The sequence below is a fragment of the Schistocerca americana genome, chromosome 6 (genome assembly GCF_021461395.2).
Source record: "Schistocerca americana isolate TAMUIC-IGC-003095 chromosome 6, iqSchAmer2.1, whole genome shotgun sequence".
Classification (NCBI taxonomy): domain Eukaryota; kingdom Metazoa; phylum Arthropoda; class Insecta; order Orthoptera; family Acrididae; genus Schistocerca; species Schistocerca americana.
This window is the reverse complement of record NC_060124.1, coordinates 80,149,191-80,167,481: the sequence shown is the minus strand read 5'-3', so window position 1 is coordinate 80,167,481 and position 18,291 is coordinate 80,149,191. Positions and strand designations below refer to the sequence as shown.

The 18,291-nt window shown below is 43.5% G+C and overlaps 1 protein-coding gene across 1 annotated transcript in view; it reads right to left on the bottom strand.

Annotated features, from left to right (window-relative positions):
* Positions 1 to 17,707, bottom strand: part of LOC124619328 (protein numb) — a 238,225-nt gene extending 220,518 nt beyond the window's left edge. The window contains exon 1 of the mRNA XM_047145637.1: positions 17,556 to 17,707. The gene's annotated coding sequence lies outside the window, so the exon portion shown is untranslated. The remainder of the gene's footprint in view (positions 1 to 17,555) is intronic.
* Positions 17,708 to 18,291: the final 584 nt, after the last annotated feature.

The following is an 18,291-nucleotide window of genomic DNA, read 5'->3' as shown; positions in this document are numbered from 1 at the left end:
ATGCAACGCCGCCGTGATAACATACAAGCCTACATGAATTAGATAACAAAATACCAAGAATACAAGTTTTAAAAAACTCAACATTCAGTTTATACTTGCAAAACATGTATATCCCTTTCTGCTCTCATCGGATGCTACACAGTTTAACCCCCTCACCAGACTGGGATAACAGAGAAGATCAAAGTAGAAGTGACGCTTTTCGTCCCTTCATTTAACATACCTAACTTCTAGTGGCACATTTTCCTAAGAGTAGCGTTGACAAAAGTTTACTGTAAAAATTCCGAGACCGTACATTACAAAAAGAGCCCGACAACATATTAAACACATTTCGCGAAGAGACTGGAATATTACAGGATTTGGAGCTCTCACGCTAGAGGCGGCTCGAAAAAAATGGATGTAAAAGTTTAAGCAGGCAACATTTAAGCACTGTTGCTCACACCAAAGGGAAGGTCACAGTGAAGAACATCAGCTGGATCCCAACACGCTGGATATACAGGGCGTATCATAATTAATGGCGTAAACGCATACAGTTGAAAGTACACGATACCAGAAGCAAAAAACATAGGGTCGAAAATGCATACCTTCGAGCAATTTTTCATCTTCGATACTGTGAAGCAAATCTCTTCTACTGCAAGCTCTTTGCTTTCCGCATTTTGGATAGTATGGACCAAAACAAGAAAAAATGTCCAGTAAACATTTGCTCTAAAATGCATACCTTAAGAGCTATGAGCAATCGTTCATCAGAAGAGTTGTGTTTACAAGTAGCGAAGATGAGCACATGCTCATAACTCTTAAGGTACGCATTTTAGAGCAAATGTTTACTGGACATTTTTTCTTGTTTTGGTCCATACTATCCAAAATGCGGAAAGCAAAGATCTTGCAGTAGAAGAGATTTGCTTCACAGTATCGAAGACGAAAAATTGCTCGTAGCTCTTAAGGTATGCATTTTCGACCCTATGTTTACTGACACTTTTTTGCTTCTAGTACAGTGTACTTTCAACTGTATGCGTTCACGCCATTAATTATGATACACCCTGTATATGGGTTGCCGACACATAACAGCCTGTCAGTCTTGCTTACGTCTGCACGCGAAGAGAGTGAAGACTACACTAAACGATGCAACTACTATTCCTATGCAGCATTTCTTGCCCCTCACCGGCACTGCGGCCCCTCCTGAGTGCAAGGTCACTTGGTCAGACGCGATGGAAGCCAACAGAAGCCTACCGACCAGGAAAGAACGCAGGTGCAGCACGTGCCGGTGGGAATGTAGAAAGGGAAGTCTGCTGCTGCCAGTCACCTCCATCTCCCCCCCCCCCTCCCTCTATGATGCCGCAACAATCCAATGGCTATCTCCTCAGCTGAAGGGGATGCTTTTTCTCTGCGAACGCAGCGAAGAGCATGCCACACACTGCAGTGCCATCTTTTGGACTAATTTTGTGCTCAGGACAAGCTTCCCAAGATACCGTCCACAACAGAGCCTACAGAGATAGTATGTACCCAAATATGGTATCGCTACTGATTGGCTGAGAGCGCTCGACGCCATGTTTCACCCGTCTTCTGTTTACTTTTACTTCCGTAATGTGTGTTCATTATAACCGTAGCCTGGTTTTAAGGCTCCCAATAACGATTCGGTGGTGTAATTACTTGCAGGTGAAAATGCTGTGGTCTTTGTTGACTTTTGCATATGTCTTTGCAGGTTCATATTACTTGACGTAACATCGATAAGTAGTACTTTGGAAGTTGGGTCGGCGAGGATTATTATCCAATTAGATTTTTACATAAATTTTTGTTGCCTGAATTTTCGCTGAATGTGATTTACGTTCGTATATTTAATTTACTTTTGTCAAAAGATGCAGATGACAAACAGATTTTAGATGTATGCCACCTTTACTTTTTAGTTGCGGCTTCCGCGGTACGTCGGTTGTAATAAATCAAATTTAGAGATGGAACATGTTTTTTACTAACACAGTGTGCTCGATTGTTTTTGCATTGCTGTTTATTCACACTCTCAGCGCAAATAGTTGATTATCGAGACAAAGTCAAGGAATGTAAAACTCTGGGAATGGTTACTTTGCCAGTACGTAAACCTTGAATAATGATTTACCTGTTTTAAATCACTAATAATGTTTGAATGATAAACTTATTTATGTAAATCATGTTTCAAAGTGTCTGCCCAAAGATAGTTCTTTTGGATTTCCTCCATATAAGACACAGTAGATCCAAAACGGCATAACATTAATCAGGGACTGAAAAAGTTCAAAAATAGTTCAAATGGATCTGAGCACTATGGCACTTAACTTCTAAGGTCATCAGTCCCCTAGAACTTAGAACTACTTAAACCTAACTAACCAAAGGACATCACACACATACATGCCCGAGGCAGGATTCGAACCTGCAACCGTAGCGGTCACGCGGTTCCAGACTGTAGCGCCTAGAACCGCACGGCCAGCGCGGCCGGCACTGAAAAAGTTACGTCAATGGTTAGAGACTGCCAATTTCAATGACAAACATCCCACGAAGAAAATCTGAAATCGCTTCAGAATCTGAGGGGCACGAAATCGTATGTTAGTCAAGTTCCATTATTTTGAGAATGTTACGAGCATTACTGTTTACGGTTAATCGTGAGAGCCGTCCTTGTGCCACTTGGAAAATCCAAGTGTTGTTACACTCGGCAAGTGGCTGCAATTCTCCTTGCGACGCTACCTAATTGTGTAATTTCAACTGCGCTCGCTGTCTGGTAAAATCATTGCCCCCAGCCCTCCCTCCCTCTCCTATCCGCCAACTGCTAGAACGCCATCTTTTCGAAAAACGATGTGGTAGCTTCCCAATGCACAGGACACCTAATGCAGTGCATCTTTTCAACAAACCTGAATTTTATGGATAGGTATACAATTACTGCAAACTTTGCCGTTGAGATTACTTCGTGTATACAACTTCATGCTGCAGGTATATGTATTGTTCGTGCCATTCGTACTTCCTAATGTCACGGAAGCGTTTAAGCATTGTATGATGCAACTGCCCTGTTTTCAAGGATCTGAAGATAGTAGTACGTTTTGCCGAAACTAGTAATCCAGTAATTGTGTTAACGTAGCGATCTTGATAAATAAATCGGTACTCACAACACCTAAATGTTTTTAAAATTGATGACTGGACCATGAAACCCGCAAAATTCCGGGTAGGACCGGCATGAAAGGGCACGGGGAATGATCGGAAAAGAAACAACTCTGACGAAGTCTGGTACAACCTAGTCTCAAGCTACAGACGCGACCGCAGCGAGAAGTAGAGCAGTATCTGTCCGGGCCGTGGATTGGCGAATCTGAGCGGGCAAAGCAAACTTTTTGCAGCGTGCCTCGTCTCGCCACGCCACGCCGTCTGTGGCAGAACATGGAGGGGAAGGGAAGGGGGGCGAGGCTCTGGCTAAAAGTTGCCGCGGTAGGGCTGGGGTAGGGTATGGGAGGGGAGGGCGCACTACTGCACCTGCTCTGCGGTGTCTGGCCGGCGAACTGGGGTAAACGGCACGCGGGTGAGGACACAACGGAAACGACGAAAGCCCAACAACATTACCAAGATGACGTGGCACACAAAGGAGAGGACGCAGTTTGTTTTACAGATTCATTTGAAGTCTCTTGTTTGGTCTGCTGCTGTCCGCCAAGAAATTCGTCGCCTGTGCCAACCTCTTCATCAAGGAGTGGCACTTACACTGTTTTAATACCAGTCTTTCCTCAAAGTTCTTACGGTGTAGGGACCCACCTAGAACCGTGGAAGCTAGTATCTGCATGTCCTATTTTTCTGTCGTTCTTTTAGTCAATGTTTTCCACATGTTCCTCTCCTTACCGATTCTGCCGGGAGGCTCCTCATTTCCTTTAAATCTAACTTTCCATCAACATCCTTCTATTGCACTATACTTATACTTCTAGAGCACCATACGTAGCAGACAAAATCATCATCTCCTTTAAGACTGTTCGGTTAGAATTATATTTATATTTTATTCTGCACTATCGATCAGATTCAAGCATTTGTGCCACTGTCAAGTGCACCTGTAGTACTATTGTCAGCCTTTTCATTTCCGTCGCTTCAGTGAGTGGACGCTAAGTCGAGAAAGATCCACTACGCCGACTAATACGTACTGCCAGGCTCGAAGAGCTACACCGACGTTTCGTATCCCATAAAAGGCTAGAAACCCGTCTAGATTTGCTCTCATGAAACCCGTCCTGTATTTCTTCACACTGTTCGCTCATCGTAAGGATGGCGAATATGTTTTAAAGGAATTTGACGACGACGTTATTGGTCCCACCACTCTCACAATCACGACTTAAAGAAACAGGGGGGCTGAAATTAATTCAAAGCCACACGATTCCAGACGTCGGGCTTTTGCTGTCTGCCAAAGAATGAGATTCCACTGAGGTCTAACGATATTCGATGGTCACCTAAATTCACAAAATATGATTAAACATCGATGTTTCAATACCTATACAGAAGCTTTCTAAACATCGATGTTTAGGGCAAAATATCGACCTTCGATGTTGGCAACGAAGCAGGCTATTTTCACCCACTTTCAGTAATTTTTTTCTGAACCCAACGCCAGCGCAGTGGTTAAGGGGGCAGAAATACTATTTGGAAGAAAGACTCGTCAAGCGCTCAATTCTGTAGTGGAAAAAAACTATTGAAAAGACAAGAGCCGATTACTGCTGTGAAATGGATTGTAATGTAGTTTAAAGAACGTAAGCAACAATTGATAAGATAAGGAGTCTTCAAACTAGGCCTAGCTCAAGAAGTATCCCCATGATGCAGTTCTGCATTCTACACGAATAAAAGATATTTGTAGCTGAATCCAGGGATTAATAATGCTAGTCGGCACCCACGCTAATAACTGCAGAAATTATACATCTGGCAGATGGATGTGACAGTCTTATATCGCTACTCATGAAATTTCAGTAGGAAAAAATACATTACAGGCATTAAAGTAATCCCAATAGGTTGTACACTGAATATAAAAATATGACATGCAACTAATACTACGGAGATAATCTAAATAGTAACATCATAACATAAATTAAACGTACGTTATCAATTGAACAAGTTAAAATATTAGCCACATCAACGTTGCTTGATCGTAGATTCAACACTATACGCTTTCAAGATGCTTTAGCATGTTCGAATCTAAACCATCAGGGACTCGTTTGTGGCAGTTCAAACGTTGAAGATGGGCAACACCGTCGATACGTTACGGGACAGCAGAAAAACCAAATCAGATTTGCAGAGCAACGTTACAAAACGGCGCAAAAAAATCTGAACAGGAACAGAAACAGACTGAAAGGTTGCCTTCTAGATCTTAGAAAGATTTGCTTAGAAGTATGGAACCCCAACATAAGAACTATCTATTCAAAGCTCCTAAAAACAACCCTCTGAAGTGTTTAAACTGTACAGTCACAAAGTCACTTCTGGAAAACTTCTCAAAAGCAAGACATACGCTGTCAACGACGCAGTAGAATGAAGGGCAAACTTCTCTTGAAAATGTAATTTTGCATTCTGCATGCAAAAAGTTGTAGGACATGCAATGTTCGTTATTGCTGTATTTACTGAATACGTATTAGATGTACGTTGCTTCTTACGCCGTTCTATAAATTCATCGTGTAGCATCGATGATAAGAAATTGACGATTTAGCATGATCGAACATCCCTAGCTCGGACGAAACATTCTTGCCTCGAAGATGACATTGCCCAAGGCGATTCGTGTTCCTAGGTCGCTGCAATTACAGAATTCCCCCCTCCCCCGTGCTTGTTTTTCAATGAGGTCTTGTCTCTTCCATACTGAGAAAAAAAGGAAAATCACACGGTAAGGATAAAGACCGCTGCAAACGCTCAAACCCCTTGGACTACACCACACTTTGGAATCTTAAAGAGATCTCTCCCTAGTCTCATAGCATATCGGTGATGTGCAGGCAGATGCCATCACAGCCCCTCTAGCAACAAAAAGTAGGATTACACGACTGCGGAGGCTTTAATTTAAGTCCCCAGTGTCGGTCACATTTCTCGGAAGGGAAATACTGTATTGCGCCGTACCACAGCGCCTCATAACTTGCGTACTGATACTGGTGTTTGCCTATGTCCAGTCCTGGGTTGGAACTAATGGGCGGACGGACACTTTCGCGCCGAGACATTTCTGAGGAGTCCGTGGAGTCTTTCTGAGATAAGAGTTTTACCGCAAGTAGCGTACTGGCACACTACGATTTTGTTTCATGTCAGGCAGTGTAGCCCAGAGTGCTGTAGTCTACGATACGTGTTACTAGGAATTACCATTAAAATGAGGTGAAAGATTTAAAAGAAGAAGACCTGGCTGTCGGGACAGACAGATCTGCAGGTTATCCGAGGTCTCTATTAGGTTCGAATGTGACAGTTTGGTGTCAGATGGCATTCTCCAAGAAACGCTTCAGATTATGGCACAATTGCCCGGAGTATTTTACTAACGTAAGTTGAATGTCCCAATATTTTTCTAAGTGTGAATACCCATTCTTTCTTTATTTCGCTTGTGCCGTTTTTCCCGCGGATACGCAGGGTCGGCATGGTTAATCGGATGTGGCAATGTTAGTTGAAGGGGTGGCCGGATGCCCTTCGTGCCACCACCCCGCATCCCCCGGGAAGGAATTAGTGTACCCCAACTATCTGCGACTAGTAATCCATGGAATAGTGCGAAATTGTTCAGATGTCTGCGAGCCGTGTAACTGAGGCGGGACGTGGGGACCAGCCCGGTATTCACCTAGGGGATCCGCCGGGCGGATTCGATCCGGGGCCGGCGCGCCTACCCGAGTCCAGGAAGCAGCGCGTTAGCGCGCTCGGCTAACCTGGCGGATCTAAGTGTGAATACCCATGTAGTGCGAAAAATCAACGTATGCAGTCATAAATATTTTATATTTTGGTTGTTCATTTTGGAAACATCTGTAGTTGTAAACATACAATACGAGGTAAGTGGAATAAGATTCTTCCCCTCATTACTTCACAAATAGTGAACATTCTGCTGTTTGCAGAAAGCTACCAACGAGGAAACGTTCTTGCTGCAGGTAAGATTGTGCGAAAGAGGGTAAGCGACATTTAAAGATGTTGGACGCACAACGCCACGGCTCTCGGAACGGCGTCAGCAGCCTGCAACACGGTTTCTGCGGACGTGAGAAGCTCATTATCATGACAGAGCGAAGGAGTCGCGCAAACAGCGTGAAATGCACACTCGGCGTTGGGACGAGACCGCAGAGGGGCCAACCGCTTCTTTCACCGTTACCTTGGCGCTGCGGTCGGATTGTTTGGAGCCACCAGCCCGAGCCAGAACACGCAAATACTCATAATTTGTGCAAGAGAAAGAGCTTCACAAATTGAACAAGTCAATAACGCTTTGGTCCACCTCTATACGACGTCCTGAAGGAAATCGACCCAAATTCTAACTGGAACGTCCGATCGTCAATATCCCGAGCTGGTTGGGGGGCGCTGCCCATAATGCTCCCAACTTTCTCAGCTGGGGGAAATCCGGTGACCTTGCTGGACAGGGTACGGTTTGGCAAGCACTCTCGCCGTGTGTGGGCGGGCATTATGTTGCTGAAATGCAAGCCCAGGATGGCTTGCCATGTTGGGCAACAAAACGGGGTGTAAAACATCGCCGACATACAGTTGTGCTGCAAGGGTGCCATGCGTGAGAACCAAACAGTCCGGCTATGGAATGAAATGGTACCCTAGATCATCGCTCCTGGTTCTCGGGCCGTATGGCGGGCGACAGTCAGGTTGGTACCCCACCACTATCCAGGGTGTCTCCAGACACGTCTTTGGGGTGGAATCTCATTGAGTGGAGTAGAATTGTATTCAGTTCTGAATCCCGCTTCGAAATGAGCCCCAACAACCAGCGAAGACGTGTTTGGAGACGCTCTGGAAAGTGGTGGAATACCAACCTGACTGTCGCCCGCCGTACGGCCCGACAACCAGGAGTGATGGTCTGTGAGTGTCAATTCTTTTCATAACATGACATCTTTGGTTGTCATCCACAGTATCTTTGCAGCACAGCGGTCCGTCGACGATATTCTACACCCCGTTCTGTTGCCCTTCATGGCATGCCATCATACCTTACATTCCAGCACGATAACGTCTGCCCGTAGACGCTCCTCTACCCTGGATTGAGACATTATTAACTGTAATTGGTTTTAGAACAAAAAATGTTGTCGCAGGCATATCTTCGCAGCTGTCAGATGTTTCTCTACGCTTAGTGACCTTTCTCCGCAGTAGGTAGGCGCTATTGGTTGAAAAGATTTAGCACGTACCGTTCCATAACAAGCCCGACTACGGCCATTCGGACGTCGGAGGACATCCGTACACTGCTTGTCTTCGTGCTTGTCAAACCCTTCAGACGTAATTAATGTTTCGTGAAGAGGTATTATAGAGACGTTCGTGTTCAGATGTGTTGGTTATTTCTAGTAATGAATTCAACTGTAACACCTCTCAATGAGCAGTAATGAATTCCATAATTACAGCCGGCCGCTGTAGTCAAACGGTTCTAGGCGCTTCAGTCCGGAGCCTCGCAGCTGCAACGGTCGCAGGTTCGAATCCTGCCTCGGGCATGGATGTGTGTGATGTCCTTAGGTTAGTTAGGTTTAAGTAGTTCTAAGTCTAGGGGACTGATGACCTCAGATGTTAAGTCTCATAGTGCTTAGAGCCATTTGAACCAGAATTACAGACTACCTTTCAATGAGCAGAAGACAAATGACTTAATGCATTTACTAAACATCTCACTCCGTGTCTCACGTCGCATCGTGTTCTGCTTTTACTAAATGTCGATAAGTCGCAATTGCGCACGACTCCGATGGCCCAGGAATACCTTTATCATAATCCATTCCTAAATGCTTTATTAATACTGGACACATTCACCGAGCAGCGACAATGCAACTGTTTCAACTCTGACTGGCAGTAGTTGATTTCTGAACAGTATTTTGCGAAAAAAAAAAAGAAAAAAAAAAAGAAAAAAAAAAAGAAAGAAAAAAATCTCTCATTAAAAGTTTAATCACTAGTTTTCGAGAAACGAAGCCTAATACTTTTACGGCGCGCACGGTATAGGGTTGTAATATGGTCGAACAGGTGCGTTCCGGCACTTAATATCCGCGCCTTTGGTATGTCTGCCTCTGAGCTGCTTTGTCCCTTCTTGGTTTGAATACGTACCCACAGCAGGTGCAGCTAACTCGGTGTTTGTCATTAGCATACAGGTACACTGGGAATAAGAAAAATTAGCCAATATGTACGGATGTCCTCCGACGTCCGAATGGCCGTAGTCGGGCTTGTTATGGAACGGTACGTGCTAAATCTTTTCAACCAATAATAGCGCCTATCTACTGCGAAGAAAGGTCACTAAGCGTAGAGAAACATCTGACAGCTGCGAAGATATGCCTGCGACAACATTTTTTGTTCTAAAACCAATTACAGTTAATAACGTCTCAATCCAGGGTGGGGGAGCCGTGTCAGTCGTCACAAATTTCAGTAACCTATTTCAGCGGATATTTCCCATAATAAGCCCATTCAGATGAGCAAATCTTTGGGTACATTTTATATTTAGCTTCATCAAGCTGACACAATATCCCGCAAACAGCATTCAAATGATAGATGCATACAATAACAATTCCTCCCTCATCTGCTTGAGTTACGCGTTTCAGCGGAATGGTAAGTTGTTACAAGGGCTTTCCTACGGCACAATGACGTAATGTGGCGACTTTTTTCCTTGCTATTAGAACGTTAATACAACGACGACACACGCAAAGTACTCAAAGCGCATATTTTAAATAAGAATAAACACAACAACAAATCAGCTATCGTTCGAGCCTTAAATATCTTTATCACTAGTAGACTCAAAGTTTTAGTCTTGGATGCCGCTGGGAAATAAACGTGTTGTCCTTCCCATTTTTTGAATGATTCCCCCTCTCGTACTGCGTAAAATGTATCCGCTACATGTTGATTGTGTCCAAGGTTTCAGAATCAGGTATGTCCTTCAACCTGATGTCATGTCCATAGTTCAAGATGGTTGTCTTTGGACACACACATCACAGCAGCTTTTGGCCGTCTCCGTGGTTTACAACGAAGCTGTGCAGCACTTTCTACATAAAATATCTTCAACGGCTGTCTTCAAGTATGTCTTCAACTGTCAGTTAATTTAGATACCTCGTCCTGGTCTCTACTCTAGGACAGCGAACGATGGGACTAGGAGACTATATCTGCCGAGTGAGCGTTCGGAAGTGCAGAACATGATTACTGTCAACATTTCCTCCTGGGTCGCGTAGCATCGGTACAAACGTGAAATATTTCGGTGACACTGTAGACTCTGGGTGTCATTACATCACACAGACACGTACGATCCATAAGTTGCGTCAACTTCTTACACGAGTTTTACAGTATCTTGACAATTTGCAAGCGATATTTATAATGAACTTCGCTTAAAACTTAACAGAAACGCAAGGACATTTCGCTTATCGGCAACACGTTTCACAGACCGCATGCCGCTTTTTAATGACAAAAGAAGAGATAGCCAACATTTTATGGTTATATACTGCACCCAATGGTAATGCCGACTCTGTTTCATTGAAGTATACTGAGGCGGTAATGTTATATACTTCTAAGAACACCGAAGTTACTGGGTGGCAATGTTCTATACTTCAAAGAACGCCAAAGTTAAAGTGTTCCGAAAGACATCGTGACCGGCTATAACAAGCAGCAAACTAAGAGATTTATTCTTGTATATATTTTTCGTCGATTTTTCGATTACAGTAGATTCCATATCTTTATAGTAGGAAGGAAATTACGCAGACTTTTACATACAAAACTTATCAACTGATGAACACTGTCCGAATTTTGTTTACACATAACATACTGACGGAGTATACTACCAAACCAGTGATTTCATCTAGTCCCGTAAATACATGTCCACGCAGTCACAAAAATTACTCCTACTGCATTAACTGTGTATTACATACATAGTATTTCGATATTTTTCATCACACAAAAATTACCTCTTACTACTATTATTACCTGTGGTATATAAAACGTAGGGAGTAACATGTTCGCCTTCGGCGTAGGCCTTTCTAGCTCTGTATCCGTGGCAGCAACAATTATTAGCGACTGCTGTTAATAAAGGAACGTGTAAAAGGGAGGAAAAATAAATGTAATGGCGATGTTTCTGCCTTAGCTCAAAATTTAAACAGCACTATACAGTAGTCACCTGAAAACCTCTGATGTTGGCGTCACGCGGAGTACGCTGTGCTCATTCCACAATTATCTCTGCACCCTGTGGACCTGTCACAGTGTATTTCACTTGAAATTCTAGTGGAAACACGGCCAATACTTTTGACATCCAAAAGTTCTCTTGCAAGTACGTTCTGGGTAAAGTCAACAACTGCTACAACCCCACTATTTGTTGAGGCAATTCAAACTTAGAAACAAACCACAACTTTGACAGCAACGAAGAGGGTCAATCTGCCTCAATACAAAGACTACAAGTAAGTTCCTCTAATCTAGGTGAACAGAACGTAGCCTGCCGATTATAGCTGTCTCAGCCTCCTCTGCCAACCAACGAACGAGGACACACACATAATTTCAAGCCATCTTCCGTACACGGGTCGGCTCTTCAGCAGGAAAATCTTGCTGTGGGGGGTGCAAGTTCGTTCAACAATTAATTTATTCTACAAAGGAAGCACACTACTAAGACAAAACACTTTACTGTATTACCAGCAGCTAGTAGCCACAAAATAAATGGCCAAATAAGGTTGTAAATCGGGCTGAAAGAAATACTGTCGTCTGGTGCTTGGAGCCAAATCATCTTGCTGTTATCGATGGGCAATGGAACGAAACATATGCATAGGAGCAGTATTTTTATTTCCTTTTTGCTGCAATGAGAACTGAAATTAGTTGCGTAAGTGACTTGGCCCGTAAGACGTTGGAGTAGAAAAAAGGAGGTAGGCCTAATATTCCCAGCAAGTAGGTCTTGCCCTTGAAGCCGGCCAGTGATAACGAAGGTCTGAACCGCAGCGCAACACAAGGCTCTTGCTGTGGTCTGCCCTTACCTCCGAGAGAACAAAGGTGAGGACGCAGCTGGAGTACATGGCGACTGGCAGTGGCTGTGAACACGAGGCGCCTTTAGGCCGCGGCTTGTATAACTGTTCGCCGCAACTTCCGCTGCTCCGGCCTCCGCAATGGCGGCGGCCACTAAAACAGCTAGCTTCTAACGGGCGTACAAACAGACCGCACCACGAAACGAAGCTGCTCCTGCGAACGGGAGTTCTCGTTGATTGATACTCCCGGAAACAATTCTTTGCCGAGTTCCGGGATAGTCGGATCGAGTGGCGCAGTACAAATCACAATAGATACGAGAACGGAAAACAGTATTACGAAAACTATGAGCAGGATTGAACGTCCTCTCAATATTACATAAACGGAACAAAGGAGGGCATGGCTTCAGAGTAGCGCCGCTGCCTATTAAAGCACATTTTGCGTCATCGACTCCCGCCTGGGGAATGGCTCCGTGTTATTGATGTGTCGTTAAATAAATGTCCTATGGCTTTCATCCTGTTGCGAGCCTTTTATCGGGCACCACTTCGGCGTCTTAATCAACCAGCTCCTTATTTGGCATCACGAGGCTGAGTGTGCCCTCGTTCAGCCTAAACAACAAAATTTAGGGTTCTCAATGGCATTAGAACCCAGGATCCCCGCAGATATCTTCTCATACAGTAGAATGTAATTTATAGGACTATGGATTGCAACTTTACGAGCAGAGTTTGGAAATACAATAAACTGTAGTTGGCACAGCTCAATGTATTTGTACTTCAGTTCTAGAGGAAAAGCTGGATAGATGGATGCGGGCCAATTTGGAAAAAAAAAAGGTCAGAGAGGTGGAACCAGTTAAGTTTTGTAGGTCAGTTACTTTTGGAATAATGCTGAATTACGCACAGACACGCTTAAAATGTACATGCAGTGCATACGGTATAAAGATGTTTGTCAAAGTTACTACAGTATTCCAACGTTCACTCGCCGCGGGGTACTAAAACCACGGAAAATTTCCATCATAACTGCTGGGGGAAAAGTTGGTCTATTCTTATACAGTGTGTTAACTTTTAGTTGGTAGACCACTCCCTTGTCTCCTATCAAAAGAAATCGGATGGCTTCCGCCGAATATTTGTTTTTGACAGCAACGCGCCCGTCCCCCCACCCCCCAAAAAATCTCCTCCTTCCTTAACGTACTGCAGACAGACAAAGGCAAAAGTACGAAACGCATGCTGTTATAATAATAATCTAATAAAGCTAAATTTTTATAATTTATTTACTGGAACCGTTTTTCGCGCGATGACTCATTCTTAAGCGGCACGTTACAAGACCTTAAATGTCATTTTTCAATTATGATCTACTTTTGTTTTGTTACTTTTGTGCATGAATGTCGTAATACCTCAGGCACACAAACCAATATTGTAACAGTCTTGCCCAAATAAGACAAAAGTAGTGCTTAACATAAAACAGCAAGTTCAAAACTCAGAACAAGCAACTGGAAGAAGAAAACTAATATCACTTGAGAAATCAGACGTAAGAATATTGCTTTCGGCGAGAAATTTTTATGCTTAACCAATGATGGCTATTGAGCGTAGCATTTCACTGGAATGTCATGGTTTTTATTAATGCGAGGTGCTACATTTACGTTCACTTTAAAATGGAATCGTTTTCTGATTCACAACAAATAAACAATTTGATGTTTTAATTTAGGCCATGCGTTTCTGGGTACGTTTTCGTTACTTGGCGTGTATGCACAATATAGTACACACAACTACATAATTATGTACAGAGAACTTCGGTGTTGTGAGTTTCGGCCGAACACGGAGGAGAGGGGCCTGGTCATGTTCCGCTGGTCACTTATTTCTGGAATCATACAAAATTAAGCAGACACGCTGAAAATATAAATACAATACACGTGGTTGGGTTGTATCCCGTTCTTCAGTAGTCCCCACATTTTACGGATATGTACAGAATCTCGTTAGTAATATATAATACAAGAACATCTAAGAGCTCTGGGCTTCCGCTGACAGTGTGAAGAAACTTTACGAATACACTGTGTGACGTGCTAGTGTCTTGACGATCCAACAACTAGCTTTCACTTGTTTCTGTGTTACGAGTTCAGTAAAAAAGTGTTCACAATGGAAGGAGAAACTGCATGGGTTTGGTTTCGGATATATGTTGGAATGCAGATGCAATTAAAGTGAATAAGAAACTAAACAATACTTCAAGAACAACCAAAACCACCTATAGATGTGTTCACATCAACAAACGAAACAAGCTATCTGTTGCAGAAAAAGATTCCTTGTTAACGCTATATAGTCCTAATAGCTGCCGTTTTTACAATTTATGAAATGTATGTCGCTTGTACACGACGGCACAGTACATTTTATTTAGTATTGGTAATAGCCTAACCATTATGATGTCCTGAGTAGTTTTTAGAACTGTCGGGTTGTTTGAAGATAACGCGATGTTACTCTAACAAATACAGTTTCCATAACGAAGGGGAGAGATCATGGGGCGCTATACCATTACAGTACAGTCGTTTATCGATTTAATTGTCTAATTCATCGACGACTGAAAAATTAACATGACTTAAAATATTTCGCTATGTGGTTTTTATGCCTGAAACTACGGCGTGAACTAAGTTGTAACACTACAGACATTTATCTAGTTTCATCTAACGCGACATAACAACCAGAAGCACAACTAACGTCGTTGGTACATGCAAACTCATTATCACTTATTCAGTACACTTACAATCTTTTTTCCCTGAAGTATCATCTTGGGATCCTCGAAAGCTCATGAGAGACTTTTTTACTCTTCTCCACACAATAAAATAGTTTTTATTCCGTGTTCCCATGTGCCGTTCAACGTCCCATAGGTTTGATTTTCACTTTTTCTTTCGTGGGTTTACATGCGCATTCATATGTTTTCCACTACGCTGCCAATTGACTCATTACATTTTTGTTATTGCTACGCTCTAAATTATGCATATGAGCAGTGAGTGCAAGGGTCTTGAACTTAAGCTACTACGAATACCGTAACATTTGCAATATTTGTATAATATTTTACAACGAAAACAAAAAGGAAGAATAACATGAAAAAAATTGTATTTGTCTTAGCATACGGCAACGAATTATTCTGTAATAACTAAATATACTTGACCGGCTCGTACGCGGAAAATAAGAACGTTATCTAACTGAAACTAACGGCGGCATTACCGGCAAGCCTTGTTGACATTAGTTCAGGTACTGTTATCAATATTCGGCATATACTCAAAAATAATTATGAAATCAGAAACTGGTTATTTATCACTGAATCGCCAGATCACAAAATTCGACATCGCGCAGCTGATTATGTCACTGCAGTATCGCTAGGAAGGAACTTCCGCTTGTGACCAGAGGGAGATAAATTAACGAGCCGGAAGATCCCGCCAAGGGCTAAGCACTGGACTGCTGCCATGCGCCAGCGTAAACCAGGTGTGCTGCTATTCCACCCCGCTGGGGGAGGGTGGCAGCACAATGCAAGCCAGCGTTGGCCCCAGCTGTGACCTAACTGTGGGTAGCCTCCCCCGTGGGAAACATTCCCACGTACATAGGCGTCTGCAAATGGGTAAGGGGAAGTGACCGTCCTACAACCCCCCCCCCCTCCCCAATCTCGCACTCACACTCATAGTTTTTATTCATCATGTAATTCTCAAACCTCTAGAAGTACTTTGTTTTACACCATTCGTTTAGCCACTTGTAGCATTACTAGGCTGATCGCAATGAGACAATACCATGGCTTTAGCGATTGCTGTATAACTTATGTTTTGTTCGGCAATCTGTATTTGCCCCAATCCCGTGCTGACGAGTTTGTACCCTGCGACAAAATTCAAATGGAATACTTTGCACAAAACTTATTAATAACCAACTTTCTGGTGGCATCTACAAATCCCGTTATTAATGTGTATTGACTAGAATGCTATATAATATGATGAATTCACTGTAAAAACAATTATTTGTCGAATCACGGTTCATTTTACGCCAGGAGATGATTACGCCATCCATAGACCGAATTACGCTGATTCACTTAGCTGTTCGAAATTGCTGCAGGGAAAGTTGGCAAGGAAAATCCGTACTAGCATGCCAGTCCAGTGAGTCAGTTTAAACTCATACAGTGACTTCGACTCCCAACATTCCGATACTGAGTAACAATTGTTGATCTCTTAACGGAAAATTCTCATTAGCCTGTAAGAAGACTAGAAAACCACAGTGAACGTCGAGCGCAATCGAGAACGATAATCAAAAACAGAACAGTAATCCACAAGGTTTCACTTACGTAACAATTCAGTGAAGTTCAGGTTCGCAAAACAAATTCGCAGGGCTGATGGTAGTAATTTTTAGTTAAATCAATAGAAAATATTTTTACAGTATTTCCTATATCTGAATTTCCAGATTGTTTAAGTAATGCATGTATCAGCTTCATGGTAGGAGACGAAAGGTCAAGTTATCACAACGACTTTCATATTTTTCCCAAAGCTCTCTCCATTATTAGCAGCAACAATGGGTATTACATTGCACTACAGTTTAAAATTGTGACACCAACCTAACGACATTAGTTAAACTAAAAAATCTTATTAGTCCCGTTTCAGTACTACCTAACACTGACATACAATGAAAACTTCCAGCATTTTCGACATTGCTTCATACGTAGGCCTACTTTCAAGTCTCTCCATCCTTCGCACTCAATTCGCTTAGTACCGTCACGGTGAATGCACATCCCTTCTACACATTGGTCTCAAATGAAGGTTGCCACTCGATATTTGTCTGGAGAAAACAATGCCGTTTATGTTAGCACGAAGCTGACATTCACCAAACGACATTAGAAGGTGGCTATCATTTTTGGCAACTGCAACTGATTACGTAACAGCTGTCTGACAGAACTTCCGCAGATGCACGGCTGAGGGCTGGGGGTCAAGAACCGTCCGTAAAACAGAACCTCAATTTTCTATAGTTGATGGTAAAACGAAAGCCCTTATTACGTTGCAAAAGATCTTTATGAAATTCCTTTTTTTATAAAAGACGTTTTTTATAATCTTTGACGGTACAGTGGGATACTGTTTCCACACTTTTTACATAAGTTAAGTGTTTGATCCAAGCTTTTATAAAAGGATTAGTCATTGAACTTTGTGGTATGGTGTAGTGAGCGGAAGTGGGAGGGAGGGATGTAAATCGATTTCATAAATTTGCTGACGAATAAACATATTGGTGGTTCACGTTAAATTTGATTACATTTCTGTTTCAGAGGCTTGCGGAGTTCGTAAATTGATATAAGCTATAGCCTGCCTGATCGTGTGGGAAGTGACCGCGGGCTGGGGTCCTGGCTGGAATGCCGGCCGACCTTGTGGCTGCCATGCCAGGTACACAGCCAGGCCACCACAGGCCATCCGTCGGATCCGACCGGCGGCAGCGTTGCCACGAGGCGGGGGCGGCCCATCACATAGCAGCGCATAACCCACTTACCGTGCTTCATACTTATAAACACACAAACACTGACTGGAGCCACACGGATTGCCACTTAATCACCGACCAAATTCGCAGTGCGAGCCGTACCGGCAACGGCTATTTCACCCGAAAACACACGCACACTGAACGCGACAGCCCCGACGGCGAGCCACGCGACGGACAACTGAGGAGCGGCTCAGCGCAGCTGCCGCAGTGTTGCCAACTCCGCGCGGCTCGGCGCGGCTCTCCCCACCTGACCGCGGTAGTGGTCGGCCGTGAGCGCGTCACCTCTCCACTCCTCTCCGCTCCTCGCCCATGCTAATCGTCTGCGGCCCGCTGTTGATGGTCCTGCGGACGCGCATTCTCTCTCTCCTACTCGAGACGCGCCGCTGGCCTACCGAGAAGCCAACTACTGCTGGCCTTGTACACGCGCTGTGCAGACTGTTTCCGAAAGTGACGGATGAAACAAACCTGTCGCAAAACACACGATAGTTAATCTCTCCAGGTCCCTAAATTTCCTTGCACACGTTCATTATTTATTGACAATTCTAGTTTCAAACCTTCAATACTGGCGCTGCAGTCCGGAACCGCGGGACTGCTACGGTCGCAGGTTCGAATCCTGCCTCGGGCATGGGTGTGTGTGATGTCCTTAGGTTAGTTAGGTTTAAGTAGTTCTAAGTTCTAGGGGACTTATGACCTAAGATGTTGAGTCCCATAGTGCTCAGAGCCATTTTTTGAAACCTTCAATATACTG